The sequence below is a fragment of the Haliotis rufescens genome, unplaced genomic scaffold (genome assembly GCF_023055435.1).
Source record: "Haliotis rufescens isolate VD_foot unplaced genomic scaffold, xgHalRufe1.0.p SCAF_2, whole genome shotgun sequence".
NCBI lineage: Eukaryota > Metazoa > Mollusca > Gastropoda > Lepetellida > Haliotidae > Haliotis > Haliotis rufescens.
This window is the reverse complement of record NW_025963890.1, coordinates 51,929,480-51,949,811: the sequence shown is the minus strand read 5'-3', so window position 1 is coordinate 51,949,811 and position 20,332 is coordinate 51,929,480. Positions and strand designations below refer to the sequence as shown.

Here is a 20,332-nt window from a genome sequence, read left to right as displayed (position 1 = left end):
TAGAGCATAAAGGTGCAGAGTGACGGTCAAGCAATACGGGGAGAGATGAAGCCATACTAGTATGAGATAAATCTACATAAATATTAGATTAGAGGAATGAATATAATTCAAGTTATATTGTATAAATTAAAGGCGTGTCTTACACCATATACACCGATAAGTGAGTGAGTGAGTATGGTTTTACGCCGCTCTTAGCAATATTCCAGCAATATCACGGCGGGGTGTTCCTGACACCAGAAATGGGCTTCACACATTGTACCCATGTCGGGAATCGAACCCGGGTCTTCGGCGTGACGAGCGAATGCTTTAACCACTAGGCTACCCGACCGCCCCTACACCGATAAACATATATGGAGCAATATGCATGTGAGAAAAAATACTCTGTAACTTTGGTCGGCATTTTGCGCTGTGCATTTTGAGTGTCAAGTAAAACGGCAGGTAACAATCATTATAATACCTTTTATACGAATACTCTCCTTAAGCCCAGCCCCGTGGGTGTGTAGAGCGATATTACTAAAAGCGGCGTAAAACCATACTCACTCACTCTTCTAAATGCCGCTTTAAGATTCAGGACAATATATGATAGTTCAAGCACTACTACTACTACTTTTGCTGCTGCTGCTACTACTACTACTACTACTACTACTACTACTACTACTACTACTACTACTACTACTACTACTACTACTACTACTACTACTACTACTATATGATAAGTATATGATTTCTGCATATATGTTTCCGCAACTGGTCAACCACACCAAGCAACAAGTTCTCCTTAAAGCGCCGTGTGCTTCCTGGTAGTCGTGTTTTGTCCTCTGTTAAGTGACGGCCGTCCCCACCGGGGACGTTTGGTTAGTGCAAGGCTGAAGTTCACCGACGAAGGCCAAAGGGTGTTGGCCTCTAAAGTTGAATGAAGATCCCGTAACACCAGCTTAATGAAACAAAGACGTCCATGTCATCCCACGTCCCCCCTTCTACCTGGTAAACGACTGCCACTTGGTAGGGGGGGATCGGCGTCTTTTGATGCACTAGGAAAAATCTTGTTGCTATCGATTGCTCTGGTTTGGGTGTTTGCGACAGCTTACTGGATGAAACACTGTACAAACACCCCGGCTCCACTTTAAACTCCAGCTTCCAGGAGAAGCACACTGCGCATGTGCGGTTGTTTTTGTCGTGGCCGCGGGCTGGTGTATGTATGTGTGTATGTATCGCAGTGTCCACCTCCTCCCCCGAGCCGTCAATATAACACGGAGCGCAGGCTGCAGGGGTGAGTGACTTGCTTTTTCACGCATTATATTTCTTTTGTCAATCTGAAACACATTCATAAAATCTGCAAACAAAATGACATCCAACAAACTGTGGTCAGGGTAAGAAGAAAATATAAAATCTTTTATATCAATTATAACAAAAACGTTTTTTATCTTTGCTTATGCAAACTGGACATGTTTTCAGGATTCGATCCGTATGTTTTGGATATATTTGCCAACACAAAGGTAACCTTGACAATTATTATTTAGTTCATGGCCGTGATATAATGCACGACAACTCATCTCTACGTGGAAAATCAGAATGTTCTGGGGGATGTTACCTCACCCCATGGATAACGCGCACAACAAGCAACCCCCAAGCCCGGCCGGTGCACGCTGTACCCAGGGGTCGGGTGGTACACGGTCATCTATGAGCAACTATATCATTCTATGACTCGTCATAGGTTCTCTAGACCATCCCTCCAACTGCTTCCTTGATACAGGAGCCACACTGGACACGACTGGACTGACCCGCTAGGGTCATCAAATTTTTCGCAACCTCATCACAAAAGTCACCGCGGAGTTAATCCTCCAGTACAGTCTAACCACGTTATCATTCATACGCTTCCAATGTAGAATATTACCAATACATTTAACAGATCGTATACATGTAAACTGTTCTCATATTAAGTTGCGCTTGCATATTGACACGTTATACCGTAGACAAACTCTTAAAGGCTTGATGAGAAACAGTATATCTATACTACTCGAAACAAGTTCAGTATCACACAATTCTGTCATATTGTTGTAGTTAATCTTTGTGGTATGTATAACTTTCCGTTGTCACGTAAAGGCTTCGCTCTTGAATGGTCGATCTGTATATGGAGACATGAATCATAGAATGGTTAACAGATTCTTGTTTCGACGTGTGAATCATTCACCCGATGATGGGGCAAGAAACAGTCTGAAACGTTGGAAAATACAAGTTGTTATCCATATAAGGTTTCATGTGTTCAACGTCCAAATGTCACTTAAAACTTCACTATACGTGTACATTAAACGTGTGAAAGTAGCTGTTGTTAGAGTGAAAGATGTGGCATCAACCAATACGGTCAAGATCGCTGTTATGGTTAACATTTCATCCCCACCATGAGTTACTAAGTACATATCGGTATGTAGTGTTCCCATGGACGTATCAGGTACCTCCTATTTAATATAATACGTGGGTTTTTTATTCGAATTATGAAATCAATTCTCTTTAAGAAATAATAATGTTCCATTTGCATAAAATACAATCTTCATATTGAAATGTTTACGACACCTAATATAGCCTTCAGTTTATACACTATCTTAGCTTTGAATGTTACATCTAATGTGGTGGTGCCTACCTGTATGATGACAATAAAGATACTGCTGGGATAACGTTGATGTATCGACATATAGGTAAAGGTCTGATGAAGGCTAAATGTCCAGATCCTCAAATAAATAACTATCACCCACGTTAATGTTTCACCTTTCTTAGCTTGAATGTAAATTGTGACTGTGTCTGACTTTGTAGAATCCGCTACCCCCTCCCCCCTCCAAACAAAAGTAACGACAAAAAACTTTATAAACAACCAAAACACACAAAAAAAATAAAAAAATACTAAAACAAACCAAAAAACAAACATAAAACAAATAACAAAACAAAAAAACCGAAAACGAAGCAAAAGAAAAACAAAAAGACATTTTTCCGTCCAGAATAGAGTCATGTATTTACTGTATAGAATAGTGGCCTCGATTAACTGTATAGAATAAGGGCCTACATTTACTGTACAAAATAGTGGCCTACATTTACTGCACAGAATAGTGGCCTACATTTACTGTATAGAATAGTGACCTACATTTACTGTATAGAATAGTGGCCTACATTTACTGTACAGAATAGTCCCCTACAAGTACTGTATAGAATAGTGACCTACAAGTACTGTATAGAATAGTGACCTACATTTACTGTTCAGAATAGTGGCCTATATTTACTGTTCAGAAAAGTGGCCAACATTTACTGAACAGAATAGTGGCCTACATTTACTACAAAGAATAGTGGCCTACATTTACTGCGCAGAATAGTTGCCTACATTTACTGCAAAGAATAGTGGTCTACATTTACTGCAAAGAATAGTGGTCTACATTTACTGCAAAGAATAGTGGTCTACATTTACTGCACAAAATTGAGTCATGCATGAAATAATATATATTAACTCTCTGAAATAAAGTAGAGAAAGATGAATATACTGTATACTTGTTGAATGCAATACACACAAACATTTACTGTGTGAAAATAGTTAAACATTTACTGCGTGACGACTGCGTGAGTCGTCTGTGTGAACCAAGTAAACACAATGTATGCACACTTGCATATGGGTAGCGACACGAAGTGGAGATGAATAAGTGGTATACGCGAATCAGATATTACGCTTGGTTTTCCTCCTGTAGCATACTGCATATACCTGTTATGGGTAAGTTAGTGATTGGTACAGGCTCGTTTGTATATGCGTACATCCATATACCTGTGATGTGTAATTGGGCGATTGGTATAGGCTCGTTTGTATATGTGTACATCCATATACCTGTGATGTGTAATAAGCCGATTGGTACAGGCTCGTTTGTATATGCGTACATCCATATACCTGTGATGTGTAATTGGGCGATTGGTACAGGCTCGTTTGTATATGTGTACATCCATATACCTGTGACGTGTAATTGGGCAATTGGTACACGCTCGTTTGTATATGCGTACATCCATATACCTGTGATGTGTAATTGGGCAATTGGTACACGCTCGTTTGTATATGCGTACATCCATATACCTGTGATGTGTAATTGGGCAATTGGTACAGGCTCGATTGTATATGCGTACATCCATATACCTGTGATGTGTAATTGGGCAATTGGTACAGGCTCGTTTGTATATGCGTACATCCATATACCTGTGATGTGTAATTGGGGGATTGGTACAGGCTCGTTTGTATATGTGTACATCCATATACCTGTGATGTGTAAGTGGATCATGTACAGACAGGTATTTATAGATATCTGAGAATGTGGTATTATAGTGATGCATTCCACAGATGCCGACATTACGTTTTATATAGCGGCATGTTGACCCGACTGGATGTCCTAATCCCTCCTGCTTACGACTGTGAAATCCAGGGTACATGGACGCCACACCCTCGCGGATACCTCACAGGTGACACTGGATTTAGCGGGGGTTCAGTACACTCGGATACACCTACCCCATGGGGGACAGCATACACTTTAACATAACTGTATGTGTACTCCATGACTTGCGTCACAGTCACGTGATTAAACAGGGGAGCTCACTCCAGGTTACCTCGCTAATTGTGAAAGTATGGAATCATCCCAGAGAAATGTACAACTTGATAAAGCCATGAGCAGGGTAATTGAAGAGGGTGCAACCGCTGAATTTACTGTTATTCGTATAAGATATAACATGGGGACTCGCTCTAGAACGTGTAATAGCAACATAAACCACTAGAATTTACATTAGTACGCCCAGTGATAAAACTAAACAGCGTAAATCGCTCAGCGGCGTTAAAAGAAACAAGGGAGACCACTCTAGATCGTTTGATAATAAGGTAAATTAGGGAACACCTCTTCAGCTGCTTTCATGAGATAATAATAACGAGGAAATCTCCCCAGGTCAATATGAAGATAAAACAGAAGGGCCCACTCTATAAGATGTTACACCAGGATAGCCCACTCTATAGGATGAAAGGGGGCACGGGTGGCCCAGTCGTCTAAGGCGCTGCAATTCGCTGTGCAGAGTTGCGTCCCTTCGGCACGCCAGAAACCGAATGTTTCTAGGTTTGTCAGCACCATACCCGTGTTCGTGGGTTTTACCGAAGTGGTAAACGTCTAAGACCTGCATCTCTTGGGGCTTTCCTCCCACATTAAGCTGACACGCCGTGATATGACTGGAATACTGTTAAAAGCGGCGTTAAACACAACTCACTCACTCACTATAGGATGAAAAGTGGAACAGTAACAAGGTGGTGGTATGGATATTCAGTATAGAGTCCCATGGTAACTCCCCCTCCTGATATAGACTGTAGAATATAGCTGATTTGGATAACTGAACACTATTGCATTCGCCTTATTTCCTATGTTTTCAAGGCTAAAGTTTTCATGTTCTTAAAGCAGTAAGGGATATAACTTGTTAGTCACCATCAAAACTCTTACTGGCCACGGGACAACTTCTAGATGTTTCGAGTGCTGCTTTAACTCGCCAGAGTGTAACCGCTACTATATGTCCTGTGTGGCCACGTGCTGTGTAAGCTCGTCAGAGTGTAACCGCTACTATATGTCCCGTGTGGCCCCACGTGCTGTGTCAGCTCGTCAGAGTGTAACCGCTACTATATGTCCTGTGTGGCCCCACGTGCTGTGTCAGCTCGTCAGAGTGTAACCGCTGCTATATGTCCTGTGTGGCCCCACGTGCTGTGTCAGCTCGTCAGAGTGTAACCGCTACTATATGTCCTGTGTGGCCCCACGTGCTGTGTCAGCTCGTCAGAGTGTAACCGCTACTATATGTCCTGTGTGGCCCCACGTGCTGTGTCAGCTCGTCAGAGTGTAACCGCTACTATATGTCCCGTGTGGCCCCACGTGCTGTGTCAGCTCGTCAGAGTGTAACCGCTGCTATATGTCCTGTGTGGCCCCACGTGCTGTGTCAGCTCGTCAGAGTGTAACCGCTACTATATGTCCTGTGTGGCCCCACGTGCTTGTTTCGTTTCCGTAAGGTGTACCCGTCTTGGAGTGAGTGAGTGAGTGAGTATGGTTTTACGCCGCTTTTAGCAATATTCCAGCAATATCACGGCGGGGGACACCAGAAATGGGCTTCACATGTCGGGAATCGAACCCGGGTCTTCGGCGTAACGAGCGAACGCTTTAACCACTAGGCTACCCCACCGCCCCGTACCCGTCTTGGATAATTGTCCATTTGAAACATTCCTGATGAACTGTGAATATTCGATACACTAGATTCAAATTCCACCTGGTATTTGCCTCTCTTTTCATTCAACACCAACCGTCGGCGCCTACAATTTGGCAGCTAGTGACCTATTGGCAGAACTCTAAAATGTCATCGCAACCGTAGTCGTACAAACACGGGCCAACACCGCCAACGCAAGAATGGCGTTTCTACATATCAGATTTCTCTGTGAGTAAATATGCCACAGACTGAAATAGTCTCAATGACCTAAATCTGCCAATTAAAGATTGTCTGTTTTTTCGCAGTGTACTGAGAATACACTCTGAGCCTCATTTACACCGCGCCACAAGATAGTCGACTGTTGTGCAAGGTTGTTCCCCAGCCCCTACAGTCCATAACTTCATGCTAATGGTCAACAGAGGTCGCCAGCGGGACTCTTCGCGACAACAACAAACTAGGCCAATGACCATGCTGGTCAGTGAAGGAGCAAACTTCAAACACATGTTGAACATCTCCACGCCATGTTAGTTCAACTTAACTCCACATGCCTTCGCGCTGCAAGGAGCTTTGTTCTGGAAGTTGGTTAAGGCACTCAGCATTGTTTGCAAAACAGGAACATTCAAATAAACTGTCAAACTGTAACATTTGGCCAATAACTGGGTCAGGAATGTGCAATCGTGTCACAGGCCCCGTGGTTAACCTGTGGTGTTTATTAAGAGGGGACGTTGTGCTTAGATGTGATGCATAGAAATAAACAATTTAATGAAAACCTTTCGAAAAAAAATGAAAACCACTTTGACATACTACCCATGCAGCCTTATGGTGATGATTGTGATCCGAGGTTTGCAGGTCATCTTTAGAGTACAGAACAGGACAGAATGTACAATAAACTACGTTTATAACGAACACGCTTATAACCAACTGACGGATAAAACGAAATGTGTTTTGATCCTGTCCATGTGCTGTACATTTGCTGTATATATGCTTATACGAACTACGGTTATAACGAACAATAATTAGTGGTCCCTTGAGTTCGTGATAACCGTAGTTTACTGTGTTTCGTATAGTATAGCAATGAGGTCAACAGTACAGATGATTGGATAATATTAGGTACCTTGTGACAGAGCGCTTCAATTGATTGGTTACTTTAAAGTACTGTTACGTTGGTTTAAGCCGAGCCTCCTCTCGGTCAGTGCACTTGATTAGGACTTTTTAACCGTGCTTCTCAAAATAGTGTGAGATGTTCCCATAGTTAGATGACGTCAAACGCGTGGGCGTCGCACAGTGATGGGGGTACAGTGAGATCTGGGGAAATGTCGGAAGAAGACCGGGATTACCGACTGTGACTTTACTGATGGCGGTAAGCGTGCCTCCTTGTCCCGTGTATATACTACAGAGGCGCTAACAAAGCGCAACAAGTGGCTGTCTACATACACTCAGTGGCAACATCTAACACATCAGGAATACTCGACGTTCCTCGCGGTTGTAGCGGTCTGTCGGCTACAAACTGGTCAGTTCGAGCCTCGGCTATGACCTCATCAGGTTAGGTTTGGTCATGGCTGACTGGCCACCTGGTTGCCCAGTCTATTGCACAACGCTGAAGCAGCAAAAGTGTTGCGGGTTGTTTACCCTCCAGGGATCGCTTGTGTTCTAAGGCCTGACAGTGTTGGGGAGGGGATGAGGCTTTGAGAGATGTTCAGCGGGAGGCAGCAACTGTCTGATGCCACGTCCCCGCTGTTTGCTCGCGATCTGGCGTTGTCCTCAGTGGGTGAATGAACTGAAGCACGTGCTCCGGGACACAGGTGTCCCTCCCCACCTGTCCACGGTCGTCACTCCAGCGTCAACACACCCCGGGCCGTACACAGATGTGCTACAGTATGGGACAATACTAGGGTTGTGCTCCACTATGTGACAATTCCTCATCGTATTTCTATTCAAATTCCATCACATTGTAACCAAGATGACGACTTCACGATATACACAGTACCATGACAGCCCAGAAAGGATATCACAGGTGACATATCAATCGTTGTACTATCGGCAAGAGATCAATCATTGTATCGTCGGCAAGAGCTCAATCATTGTACCATCGGCAAGAGTTCAATCACTGTACCATCGGCAAGATTCCAATCATTGTACCATCGGCAAGAGTTCAATCATTGTACCATCGGCAAGAGTTCAACCATTGTACCATCTGCAAGAGCTCAATCACTGTACCATCGGCAAGAGTTCAATCATTGTACCATCTGCAAGAGTTCAATCACTGTATCATCGGCAAGAGCTCAATCATTGTACCATCGGCAAGAGCTCAATCATTGTACCATCTGCAAGAGCTCAACAATTGTACCATCGGCAAGAGTTAAATCATTGTACCATCGAGAAATGATTTCAATGCACTGTTTGGGTACTGATGCTTCAGTCTAAATCAAGCAATGTGATAGCTGTATAACTTGTTTGATAAAGGTACTGGCATCTGCAGCGGACGTCTTATTAAAAGAATATGCTGAAATCCATGTCATCTCAGTGTTCATTGAAACGAATACTCTCCTTAAGCCCAGCCCCGTGGGTGTGTAGAGCGGATGAAGACAGAGATGACTAATGGATTTCACCTTCTTTCTTCTTTCACTGTGACGTCTCAATACAGGAGAGGATGCCTTTGTCAAGCAAGTGACACTCTTCCTTAAAGAGATTTAAACTTATACTACATCTTCTAAATGCCGGGGCGGTGGGGTAGCCTGGTGGTTAAAGCGTTCGCTCGTCACGCCGAAGACCCGGGTTCGATTCCCGACATGGGTACAGTGTGTGAAGCCCATTTCTGGTGACCCCCGCCGTGATATTGCTGGAATATTGCTAAAAGCGGCGTTAAACCAAACTCACTCACTCACTAATTGAAACGGCAGATTAAAACATGCAACTCAAAAATACAGTTCTGTTATTTTATGGCCAGGCCAAGAATTGCGGGGCAGTTCATTTCAGTTTTCCGAGCAATATTATCCCACTTTGTAATGCTGTGGGCATTCCCAGCAACGTAAGCACGCAATGAGCCCCTTTAATTCCCAAACATCCCCATAAGAATGACAAGTTTCAGTGCAGTGTGTTTCCTGGCATACGTCTATGGTGACGAGTGTATCGAGCTATGCAAAGTGTGCTGTGGTTGCTCCTTGTCACGTTCTGTCAACAGCTATGCCACAGTCACTTGTCACTTGGCACATTTATCAACGCACGTACATGTTTATCTCCTGGTTGACACCCAGATCTACCACCAGTGTGCATTGTGGCTGATACACCACCTGCCTGCATTATGGGGTTTGGGGTTTGGGGGGTTAGTGATGGGTGAGAAGTGAACATGTCACTTTCAGTAACTTATTTATTTCACACAGTCAGATATGTTAAGGAGTACATTCTTATCATTTTTTAATTTGAAGTGTACACGATATACGTCTTTTCCATCGGAAGAGAGGCCGGCCACATGTCACATACGCGTTTGAACGACACAATTTGACGTTCATACGTTTTTCACGAGACTATTCTTGAAATGACGTAGACAATGACGGACTACTTCCACATTCCTGGGGAATACCCTGGGATTTCCCTTGCACGAGTACATACAAAAGCGTTGTTTCTGATCGTTTAGACATTTTGATATTGAACACAGCGTTTCAGCATACAGTGAGAAACGTCAGAGTGTTTGACTGCACGGTCGTTCACGAATATCCCCGCTACGTCCTATCCTGGTAAACAAAACGTAGAAATATACATCCACTAGGCCTATCGTAGTATCGACTCGATCCGTGTCTAGACTGAAAGTTACATTCCACAGCAATCTGTGAATTTACCTGAGTATCTATCTCTATAACCACCTTCCACTGAACGGCCAACTGATCAATGATGACGAACACGTATTACCGCCACAGATTCATTAATAACTTCGGAAATCTCTCACGTCACGTTAATCGTGTCGGCCATTTTGACGTCTTGTACTTGATGTAAATGTATTAAGACGCGCTGTCATTGTGACTGACTTACTGGTGTAGTTTTTAAGAGACCTTTCTCACCCAATGATGTTATTATTTGATTACATTTCTTATAAACAAACTAAAATAGATGTTCCTGTACAGCAAAGTTGAGCATACATACACTCATGTCACCTCTCGTTTTGGAGAACTATTTTATTCCAGTGAGTGAGTGAGGTTTTACGCCGCTTTTAGCAATATTCCAGCAATATCACGGCGGGGGAGACCAGAAATGGGCTTCATGTACCCATGTCGGGAATCGAACCCGGTTCTTCGGCGTGACGAGCTAACGCTTTAACCACTAGGCTACCCGACCGCCCCTATTTTATTCCACGATACAGCTAGTTGTTTTGTGTCTCTCAGTGTAAACTTGAAGTCACATGTATAGATCTAGCGCTACATCCTTCATTGTAGAAAATAGTGACATAAAAAATTATAAGAATTGACTTTCACTTTGTGTGAGCTCATTGGAGTATGAACACAAAGTGAAAGTCAATTCTTAAGTACTTACGATTTCTGTATATGCTGCATGTATATGTATATGCAACCATCACACAACATCAACATAAAAACGCCAAATGTCAAAGCAGGAGCATCACTTAACGTCAACACAGAAGCATCACTTAACGTAAACACAGAAGCATCACTTAACGTCAACACAGAAGCATCACTTAACGTCAACACAGAAGCATCACTTAACGAAAACACAGAACCATCACTTAACGTCAACAGAGAACCATCACTTAACGTCAACAGAGAACCATCACTTAACGTAGACACAGAACCATCACTTAACGTCAACACTGAACCATCACTAAGCGCCAACAAAAAACACCTCTAAATGTCAACACAGAAAAATATTTTAACGTCAACACATTAATTCACTTTACGGCAACACAGAACCATCATCTAACGACAAGGAACTCAACACTTCAGTTCCAAGTGGAACCCGTCATTTCACATCGATAACCCTAGATGGCTCGGACGGTATGGTGATTCCCCATGTGTGTTCAAACCTTGAAACGTGCGCGTAGTGTCTCCACCGTAACATCTTAACAACATTACTATACTCGGAGTCTTAATCCTACACTTTCAAGGACTCATTTATGCAGCTACGTTTTTAGCTTAAACCTACTCGTAGAACTGAACAAAAAACAATCTATGCACAATTTCAACAATCACAAAACTTTCCTATAGTCAACTTTCCCTTCATGACGAGCAATATTCCAGCAGCTCCACCCTTTGGTGTTTACATTTCACAACTTTTGAGGTACAATCCTACATGCTCTTTCAACCAAGATTTCAAAGTGCGTCATACGACTCTTTCTCAGAAGTTGTTGGGTCAAGGTTACAACATTCAGGGCCCCAGTAACGTTTTCAAAACGTTTTATAGAAACAGATGACATTTCAAAATTTTACGCATCAGAGACAAAATTTCACTTTTTTGACTTGTACCATATGATCCCGTGTTTTTTTATGTCAACACTTGACTTGCCTTTGCATGTGTTTGTGACGGATGGTTTGTTGGGACAGGGTACGCTCACCTATTCGCGAACACCTGGTATCATCACTATTTGATAGTGATTCATAAACACGTGCCCATGATATAAAGTCGGAGTCGTACAATCGACTCTGCTCTCAGCAGAGATTTCTATTGAATATGGAAAGGAGTTTGTCGCTTTTATTTATTATTCAATGTTGAAGGGCACATCTATCACAGTTTCAAAAGCGTGGGTGAATTTATTCCCCATATTCCATATTACGTCACCCCGTTCTGGAATGTATTAATTACATTCTTGACATCCTCTCTCTCCAACCCCTCCCAGGGATGTTTCCTCGGACCCCGCCGCTGCTGGTGCGATGAGCGAAGACATTTGCTCCCGGCATCATACACGTGCTGCCTCTTTACACAAAGTGCTTCAAATTTGCTGAAGAGAAAACCAGCCCTCGCATTTAACCCTATGATGTAACATTTGAACAGTGCCATGTATCTGTGAGTGTCCGACCCCCTCCAGCTGTGTAGACAGAGAAAGACTGCATCTCCACCTGCCTCACCTGGACCCTCAGATGGGGAGCTGGTCCACCCATCCGCTCAGTGCCAGACACCATGGGCTGCCAATACCAGGCTTCAGCGGGCGCCAATTCCATACACTGGGGTTGTAAAAGGTTGGAGAAGCTTTTCAACACAAAATAGAGTTTGGATTAGTTTGAGAAATACAATATTTTTTATGAAGGTTACATGCCCTAAAAAATTAAAGGTCGTGCAAAGAATTTTTTGTGGATAAGGAACCATCCACTCATTTTATATTCTGTGGATTCGGGGGTATGGGGTTTGGGGGACGGGGTGTTTGGGTGTTTGGGTGTTTGGGACGGGTATATGGAGATTTGATCATTTTCAGCTAGAGCTGCAAAACCAAATATTTTTTTCAGTTTAAGCTATATACCGAAATATTTATAGAAACCTTTTAAAAAAACATCTTGCAACAATTTATTTCTTGTAGCTGACAATATCTCTTTTTGTCAACAGTCTGAAGCATTATTATAGTTTTCTAGCATTGTCTGGAACAATTTATTCTTTTCAATAAAATCTCAGGCCCCCAGAATATCAAATGGTCGGTCCCAAACAACTTAAAAATTGAAAAGTTTCATGTCTTACTATTCTTCTTCAAAACTGCAATCAAAGTTTTGATGAATCTTATTGACCAGTTACAAATAGGATAACATGTCAAGATCAAATAACCGATGGTTCGGTCGGTTGTCCGGAAGTTGATATATGTGCCTTTGTGAGAAGTCTGGTACTCGAGGCTGGAACTGGCATGAGTATAATCTCGTAGACGTGTATTTAGCATTGCTTTTGTGGGGGACAGAAGAAGACACTTCCTGGTGCAAGATGGACAGTATGTCATCAAATGGCCCATCGCTTCATGGTGTGTTATCAAGGACTGTTTACACACGGTTGTCATTACACCGAGGATTGCTACATATAGACCGTATGAAAACATTTGTTTGGAATGTAATTACAGTCTGTTTTCAACCTTCTACACCGTGTTTCACTTATTGCCAGCTGAGACGTTTAACTGCTGAGTCGGCGGAATACAAACGGGCGAGCAGCTTGTGTACCTAAACGTCAGGGATTGAGCGACCAGATATTTGCAGTGGAGTTTTTATGTCAAATTCCGCCGTTTTACAAGTGCGTTTAAAAAGCGTCCGTGTTTGCAATACGCGATATAAAGTTGACGAGCTGAGCTAGATTTTGTCGTCAGCGAACCAGAGGTATTCAATAAGAAACCACTCCCAATTCGGCCCACAATAGCTAAAATAACAACATTGTGCTTCTAATTATTGGGAAAATATGGGCTAATCACAGCCAGACAGCTGATAGTCGGGCCAGCCACCCGTCCAGCTTCCCTTCTATAGCTTGACGAAAGACTTCGGAATTTTAACACTTGCCAGAATGACTATTGTCTGAGTTGTGTCTGAACATAGCGACGCAGACCTATCAACTGCATATAACTGTGCGTGGCTGGGCCACTGATAAACCTCTGCCCACTCTTACGATTGTGTTCTATACATGACCCGGGATACTACATAGTTTTGAAGAACTTCAGAGAGAAGTAATTAATGTAATGCTTATTTGTCTCCTCTTAATGAAAACATTGGATGTGTTCTTTCACTGCTTGTTTCTGTCCTTTACATCTATTGATAGCCGTATCATGTGTGTACACGTCCAACTCATGGAATCTATTCATTGTTTCTTAGGGCACAATATAACTATGACTGGTAGAACCTGTTTATGTTCTAAATATTGACCTGAAATTTCACAGAATATTTTAGTTGTGTTTATGAACATTTATTCATATTAATATGAACAACAAGATTTACGATTATGTTTTGTTGATTCCTTTTGTTTGCTGTTTAATTCCACAGTTTTTATTACGGCTATGTGACGGCGGCCTGTAAATAATCGAGTCTGGATCAGTCAATCCAGTGATTGATATTATGATCAACATCCCACGTAATTAACCGAGCCACAACCATCATCAATTAAGTCGACAACACCATCAATTAATTCGCCTTAGGTTGCTGGAGATCAGTTCTAAGACGGGATAACTTGGCATGTTGAATAAGTTGAGGGACGCCTGGTGTCGCTTCTGTCAACACAGTGCCAATGGCGTACATCAGTTTCCCCAACGGGAAATGTCTTTCTCTACATGTGTTACCGAGTTTAGGTGGACAAACCTATACACTAGTTTTCAATATAGATTATAAGTCCAACTCATGACTAAACGAGTCTTTGTCAAACGCTTAGTTTTGATGAACCATATTTATTCAATCTTTAGTCTACGTCCCACTTCTATTATCAATGTCTAGTTATCCTTCGGTGTTCTATACACAGTCTATGTCACAATATCATCTTCGATACATAGTATTTGTCACAATAACATGTTCTGTACAGAGTCTTTGTCAAAATGATATCTTTTATACATAGCCTGTGTCAAAATAACATCTTCGATACTTGTTCTTTGTCATCTGCGGTGCATAGTATTTGTCAAAATAACATCTTCACAACACAGCCTTTGTACAAATAACACCGACAGAACCCAGTCTATGTCAAAATAACATCTGCTTTGAAAGTTTTTGTTAAAATGACATCTAATACACATTGACTTATAAAATAAAATATTCATACACACTCCTTGTCAAAATAACATCCTCAATACACAATCTTTGTCAAACATAACATCTTCAATGCATAATCTTTTGTCAAAATAACATATTCTATACATAATTTTTCGTCAAAATAGTATCTACTATATATAATCTTTTGTCAAAATAACATCTTCGATAAATAATCTTTTGTCAAAATGATAACGTCTATACAAAGTCTTCGTCAAAATAATAACTTCTATACAAAGTCTTTGTCAATTTAACATCTTTGGCACATGATTTTGTCAAAATAAGACCTGCCATACATAGTCTTTGTCAAAGTAACATCTTCTCTGTATACATCTTTGTCAAAATAACATTTCGATACTTCATTTTTGTCAAAATAATATCTTCGATCCATAGTCGTTTGTCAAATGATAACTTCCATACAAAGTCTTTGTCAAAATAACATCTTTGGTACATAATCTCTGTCTAAATATACATCTTCGACACATAATCTTTGTAAACATAACAACTTCTATATATAATCTTTGTCGAAATAACATCTTCGATGCATACTCATTGTATACATCTTCTATAATTAGTCTTTGTCAAAATGACATCTTTGGAACATAATATTTATCAAAATATACATCTTCGATACATAATCTTTGTAAACTTAACAACTTCTATATATAGTCTTTGTCAAAATGATAACTTCTATACAGAGTCTTTGTCAAAATATAGATCTTCAATGCATACCCTTTGTAAAACAAACATCTGCTACATATAGTCTTTGTCAAAATAACCTCTTTGGTACATAATCTTTGTCAAAATAACACCTTCAATGCATACTCTTTGTAAAACAAACATCTGCTACATATAGTCTTTGTCAAAATAACATCTTTGGAACATAATATTTGTCAAAAATACATCTTCGATACATAATCTTTCTCGAAATAAATCTTCGATACACAATCTTTGTCGATAACATCTTCAATACCTAATCTGTTTCAAAATAATATCATCGATCCATAGTCTTTTGTCAAAATAGCATCTTCTATTGACGATGCTCTGGTCCCCGGAAACCTCTGCTTGTCGTAAGAGGGCACTTAATGGACCGAATACCACGATGACGTGGGTCGTTGTTCACAATACCAATCACTGGATTGACAGGCCCAGACTGGATTATTTACAAGCCGCCGTCATATAGCTGGAATATTGCTGGGTGCGGTGTTAAACAACAAACACACAAAACAAAAGCTTGTATGTTCTCTATTAATCTTCAAATTTCGATGTTCAACATCATGACACACTTGTATAACAGGTACCATGGCATTTATGTCAAAACCATGTTGCCAAATCATTATGTAAGCACTACTCCCGTGTCCTCGAATCTTCTGATGGTGGTCCCACGGGTCAAGGCTCGCTAACTTCTTATATAAAGACTTCACGCCTGCACATGCCTGGCGCTCACACAACAACACCAGTTTTGCATGCTGCGGCGTCAGAACGCTATTTCCAGTGACGGCCGTCCTCGCGACTGGCTAGTGTTTGATGTAACTGATCTCCAGCTAAATAATTTGATTCATGACTTAATATGTTCGCCATGGTTTGCTCTTTAGCGGAGTCAAATCATTAAAAAAAACCAAATATTCAAGGAATGTGGTATTTCTCTTTCAACTAGGCATGAGCCAGAGTGTTATTACAAGGCAAGAGAGGTGTAACGAAGTTGGTGTATTGTACAACGTGTGTCGTTGGTCTGGCCCGCCAGGAGGACGGCTATTGACATAACCTAATGTGGCTTAGCCAAACTCATCAACCTCCTTTTTCTTCAACCTCAACCTATTGTTGCCAGCATATAGACTCTGTCCATCTTGACGATATTAGCAGGGTCTTTGTCCGTATTAATGCCATGAGAATGTCTCGATATGACATATTATGTCTATACACTTAGTAATATGGTTTCCTACTATTTGTACGGCAGTGACAGATAGACGATCAAACACATTAAACATCTCATTCAATATAAAAAGTTTTTTTTATTGGTTAAAGGGCAAGCAATCAGAAAAGCTTGACCAACATTAAATTTGAAAAAGGGAAACAGAAGATAAAAAACCCGGCGAAATCGTCCCCCAATCGAAAAAATCCGCCACTGAGGGGATTTCCCTTACTGGGGTTAAAACGGGTTCCCGGTGTTTGACGCGTTGCGCAATTTCAACCTGCCTACTCCTGCCTCCAATTTTTAAAGATACATTACGTCTTACGTCTGTCTGCTCATCCATTTGATTACCGTGTCCACAACTTAAAGTAACAACACTATTAGGTAATTAATCCCTGACATTTATTGTGTGGAATAGGACCGAGGGTAGCTGGTGTTTTATGATCCAAACAGGATGTGAGTAATAAAACAGTAGTTACCGATTGTTAACTGTTATTGTAATTATTCACAGTGTACAGATCAAGGTTCGTTTCACATATTCAACAATGTATACAATGTTATTTTTTGAGGATTAACAGATTTAGCAGAAACAGTATATGTATAACGGCTAAGAATCTCAAGATAGATAAACACAGCAAATACATGAGCCAATGAAGACAGTTGTCACCGCTGCTCCGGTAGCTTTAGGCCACGCCCCCAAATGGTTTTTTTCGGAAGACCATTACTGAGAGTGTGATCTCAACACTTTCACTTGGATTTTTAAATACTTATTATGAATTACATATTTTTCCCTACCGAAAATTGACTAAATGTATCTAAGAAAATTGATATTCGCAACAAAATCGCAATACTTTTATCATTTTATAAGCCCTTTGGTAAGGTGGCTCTTGACTAGTTGTCGTGGCGCGGAGTACATTGTACTTGGACATGCCTCCATGAAGTAGAGTACGCCCTGTAGTAGTAGTAAGACTAATAGTAGTAGTAGTAGTAGTAGTAGTAGTAGTAGTAGTAGTAGTAGTAGTAGTACATTTGTACCCGTCACAAATCCATGCAAAGGCAAGCCAAGTGTTCCATTGCCAATTGTTCACCTTTAAAAGCACAGGAACAGGTACAAGTCAAAATGGGGTTTGCATCGGCCATTATCTTTTATACGTCAAATTTCGAAATATCCTTCACCATAAAACCTTTTCCAAACCTATAAGAACGTGTAGGCATTATGATCATTATGACAGTCAACATAACCATCCTTACAGGTATATATATGCGTACAATACCGACCACTGAGGATTAAAGTACTAATATATACATAGAAAAAGTAGGTCCTTAAGGTAATAATTACACAACACTGCGGCCAATGCGTTTTCAACGGTACTTCACAGCAACTGATCAGAATGGTTCCTTGTGTTCAAAACAACGTTTCCTGTAGATGCAGGTAGCAGGTGTGATTAGGCAGCGTAGTGATTCGCCGCAGGATTTGTTTCTCTCGTTAAGTGAGAACAGGTCCAGATGGAGGAGGACAAGTGTAGCCACAGTGAACAATAGGACGAGCACGCTTATCACTTGCACGACAATGTTTAGTTTACACGGAACCCAAGCAGCTCCCTCGTCGTAATGGGAAGGCACTGGGTGGAGCGTGGTTAATTTCACATACCGCGGAGGAATAAAAATAAACGATGCTGTAAAATGGAATGCGTCGGATTACACCTCGCGGAATCATCTGTAATCATGTGTAGGATGGTTGGTCTGTTGTTTAACGCCGCACTCAGCAATATTCCAGCTATATGACGGCGGTCTGTAAATAATCGAGTCTGGACCAGACAGTCCAGTGATTGACATTATGAGCATCGATCAACGCAATTGGGATCGATGACATGCATCAACCAAGTCAGCGAGCCTGACCACCCGATCCCGTTAGTCGCCTCTTACGACAAGCATAGTCACCTTTTACGGCAAGCATGGGTTGCTGAAGACTTATTCTACCCCGGATCTTCACAGGTCTCATGTGTAAGTAGGAAGTCCTACTGTTTCTCTGTACATGAGGAACTATTTTCGACAATGCAGTTGGCGTGACTGTAATGATTGGCAAAGAAGATAAAAGGCGACACAGTGTGGCATAGGGGAATATTTGAAGGGTCATAGCGCTTCTTGAAATAAACAGACATTCGAGACATTGTGTTTGGGAAAGAGAAAGGATTGAATGAAACATATATATGTAAATATTTAAAATTGAAACATAGAGACGACTTGACAAATGTTGCTCCGATTTCTTGATCATGTTTGTTTTTAAGCATAAACATATCAATATGTGCTGAACCAAAACAGTGTTTGTCATCTGATTGTCAACATAACGATTGTCATATTGTTGTTAACATAGACTGTCATTAGGGTTGTTAACATAGACTGTCATTAGGATTGCCAACCTGAAGTATGTGATATGGTTGTTAACATAGACTGTCATTAGAGTTGTTAACATAAAGATCGTCATATGGTTGTCAATACGGAGAGCGTTAAGCGTGAAAATGTGTCTTTGGTTGTCAACATAGAACGTGTCATCTGTTTGAAAACATACATATTGTCATATTGTTGTCAACGTAACGTGTGTTATATGGATGTCAACATTGATATTGTTATCTGGTTGTCAACCTAGAACTTGTCATATTGTTGTCAACATAAAGTGTGCTTTATGGTTGTCAACATTGATATTGTCATCTGGTTGCTCACCTAGATATCGTCATCTGGTTGTCAACATAGCGTATATCATGTATTTGCCAACGTAGATACTGTTGATATAGAGAGCGTCAAACAGTTGTGAAAATGTGTCCTATGGTTGTCAACCTAGATATCGTCATCTGGTTGTCAACATAGAACTTGTCATATGGTTGTCAACATAAAGTGTGTTATATGGTTGTCAACATAGAGTGTGTCATCTGGTTGCCAACGTAGATACTGTTGTCTGGTTGCCAACCTAGAGATTGTCATCTGGTTGTGGATATAGAGAGCGTCATACAGTTATCAAAATATAGTGTGCCACTTGTTGTCAAACACAGAGATTGCCATCTGGTTGTTAAGATAGAGTGTGTCATACAGTTGTCAGCATGGAGATTGTCATGTGGTTGTCAAGTGTGATAGTTGTGTACCGGGACAGCTGTCTGGTCTGTCCACACGACACAAACAACCATTGGACCATTGGACCATTTGGTAGACCATGTTCGTGAACACTTCACAAGACGACATTTGACCATTTGGCAGACCATGTTCGTGAACACTTCACAAGACGACATTTGACCATTTGGTAGACCATGTTCGTGAACACTTCACAAGACGACATTTGACCATTTGGCAGACCATGTTCGTGAACACTTCACAAGACGACATTTGACCATTTGGCAGACCATGTTCGTGAACACTTCACAAGACGACATTTGACCATTTGGCAGACCATGTTCGTGAACACTTCACAAGACGACATTTGACCATTTGGCAGACCATGTTC

At 41.2% G+C, this 20,332-nt stretch overlaps 1 protein-coding gene across 2 annotated transcripts in view; it reads left to right on the top strand.

Moving 5' to 3' along the window:
* The window catches only part of LOC124126572 (collagen alpha-1(IX) chain-like), a 250,922-nt gene that overhangs the window by 72,212 nt on the left and 158,378 nt on the right, over nucleotides 1–20,332 (top strand). The window contains exon 1 of one of the 2 annotated variants that reach the window (XM_048400125.1): nucleotides 1,154–1,270. The exons of the other annotated variant lie outside the window; for it this stretch is intronic. The gene's annotated coding sequence lies outside the window, so the exon portion shown is untranslated. Of the gene's footprint in view, nucleotides 1–1,153; nucleotides 1,271–20,332 lie in introns of those variants that run through there. 2 annotated transcript variants of the gene reach the window in all.